Here is a 3,100-nt window from a genome sequence, read left to right as displayed (position 1 = left end):
TTCTGCAGACTGAGTCGACTTATTCTGCGAACAAAACTTCTCTTTCCATATCCTTTATCAAAGGTACAAACCATTCGTCAAAATATGTATATTATAGGTATTTTGCCTATACGTGAGTAGTACCACTACACTGTGGCACTTAATCTAAGGAGTAGAGTTTTGTACGTAGTTGAATGCGATAAACAAGTTCATGGCCGCCTGGTGTTAATATCCACGAACTAAAATGTGCGATTCTTACATATCCATAAGAACTGTAAAAATGTACTTTATAATCAGAGGTTCACACTATGCCATCAACAGAGTTGCTGCCGATTCACCTGAACTTCCAAAGGCGACTCGACGTCAATTCTTTTCTGATTACTCGTTACTTTAGGTTGCATAATCATCCCACGACAGTCCATTGCTTCCCTTGATGTACTAAATTTTTGTGATAATTCCTTTGGAATCTAATTAAAATGAAGGACTTTTAATTAGCTAGTGACAAGGAAATAAAAATGTACCGTTTCAATTGCACAAAGGGCCAAACAAACGACAAAGTAAAAACGTTTTTAGTTTTGAAATGTTAACGCCGAAAGCTAATACCCCCCTTAATTAATCGTCAAAAACGAATCGAAAGACATTGTAGTCCACCCAAATTGCTGTGGGATACGTGCCCCTACGACATTTTCATTAATTAGTACCGAGATTTCAACAAAGTTTGCAACAAAGCCAAAGCATTGTCGCTTTTAATGGTTGTTCAGCTTACATTTCGAAATAAAAGAAACAATAATGAGGTCAATAATTTCACCAGTGATATGAATCTAACTAAAATTCGATTGCACGCGATATAAAAAAAAGGGAGAAAATATTTGGCACGATCTACGACGTAATAAAATATTGATCTTGTTACGAGATGAACATAAACAAGCTGCTTACTGAAGCATTCAGTAGACGTTTTTCTCATTTATAAAATTGGCAAGAGCTTCCATTCTGGAGTTGTTCCTTTGTATAAATAATACTTCGGGAAAATACTAACTTATTGACATAATATTATTATTTTGGAACTGCTCTTCGGATATCAATATTGCTGAAAATTAACAATGAATCGTTATTTATTTCTGCGATACGCTTAATTGCGGGATTGAGAACAACAATATAATGTTAGGCGACAAGGGGCATCTATAAACGTCGAAGCTAAGTTGCTATTTACTGCTCTATCATCGGAAACGACTTGTTGAGGCAGCTATCTTGGTTTAATCTTGGCCTTGTTTTTTTGCTTAACAACACATGACTGTGACGGGTTGAATTTTGTTAACAAGAAGGGTGGAAATCCCTTTGATCTTTTAAAAATACAATCAATTACAGGTTACTTGCACGTTTGCAATTTCCGGTATTTGCGATAAACATTCGCGCAGCGATTCTTCGATCATTGATACAATGTAACAGATCAGTCCTAGCTAATCGACAGTTAGCATTCTTCATTTCGAAAGGGAGTATTTGCGTTTCATCCAAAACACGGTACGTCTTTAATATGATCGCCCCAATGCTCGTAACGTACAAAGAAAAATATATCCAAAAACTTACGTACTCCATTAATAATTGTATTGCGGATTACGATATCGAGAAAACAAAGATTATGGCATAATGTAAACATAAACGTGTCAACAAAGTGGAATTCTATGAAAATAACTTTACCCCAAAAGGATTACAGCCTTGTCCCATTCGCGTAAACACGCTTAGGTAATTAGTTTGAACAATTTTAGCGTGATGACTCTGGAGTTTTCCAATTCAAATCGACATTCTTCGACAAAAGTAAAATTAAAAATCGTACCAATGGTACCAACTACTCCCAACACACTAAGAGCGCATTCATATTTATATAATTGTTAATATTTACATATTATGACGGAATAAATCAAATTTTTCAGAATCTGTAGTTGGCTGTATAACTGCCAAAGAAATACCTTATTGGAACAGCTAATTAGGCTGGTTACCTTTTACATTATTTCCGCCAAAGGAACTGCTGCAGATAAATATCTACGACTTGGAGCATCGAGTAACATTCTGGCCCCGTAAGCATAGGAACTACTGTCCAAGAAACCATGAAGTTATATCTGATTAGCGGAAATTGGAATCAAGCAACCAGGGGTTTCCAAGAATTAACTCATTCTGAAACTGAAATATTCACAATTGATTAAATACGGCACGTACTTATCCCATGTTACGCTTATGCTCCCATAATTTTTGGATCAGAATTTTTCCTGTGACTATAACAGGAGATAGACGCCCAAGGGGATTAAAGCATTGAGAATATTGTTCTCTTGGTATTAGAAGGATCAGTGTTTTTAAATGTTATGGCGTAATAAATGGAATCTGAAAGGGCATTACCAGGAAGACCAAGTGCCTGTGCATTATATCGCTGGACAAGTGGAATACTTGAAATCGGAGGGAATAACTTGGTCTAGAGCCATATGTTGGGATTTTTATTTAGGTAAGGAGTGCTTTTTTGATCATATGCCAATTGTGGCAGAAATAAACCGGCTTTATGGCTCAGTGGTAAGAGCGTTGGGTTATAAATCCGGAGGTTGAGTGTTCGAACCTGGGCTGAGGTGAATTTTTCATCTGTGGCGGAGATGTACATTACTTTAGACCAGTTCCGAGCATTCTACCGGCTACTCCGAATTAGGTTTTCCTGCAGTTTTCCTAATTCGTAAGGTAAATACCGGAGTAGTATAGACCAACTTAAGACCTTCTGCAGAGGCAACTCTAAATAGCATTATGCGGATCACTCTGTAATTGGGCGCATGCCTGTTGAGGGCCCAAAACTAAGAGAGGGATAATAAATAAATAAATAAATAAAGGGAGAGAGCAGTGTTGAAGGAAAGGAAAGGTCAGTTCTACCTTTTTTTTCCAAAATTACGGTGGACGGGAAAAGATTAACTCCTTTTTAGATCTAAAATGGAGACAGTGGAAAGTGAATTGAGGGTATAGATCCTCTGGAATATTTGAAGGACATAAAAAGAGGAATATGGAGTGCTGCAGAGCGGGGCAAATTATGCACAGCGGGAGGGAAAAGGGAACTCTAAGCCATGCTTTAATGAGGGATGTAAAAAGAAAAGGA

This window comes from Photinus pyralis, unplaced genomic scaffold, assembly GCF_008802855.1.
Source record: "Photinus pyralis isolate 1611_PpyrPB1 unplaced genomic scaffold, Ppyr1.3 Ppyr1.4_LG8, whole genome shotgun sequence".
Classification (NCBI taxonomy): domain Eukaryota; kingdom Metazoa; phylum Arthropoda; class Insecta; order Coleoptera; family Lampyridae; genus Photinus; species Photinus pyralis.
The sequence above is the reverse complement of the archived record's forward strand: the minus strand, read 5'-3'. Positions refer to the sequence as shown.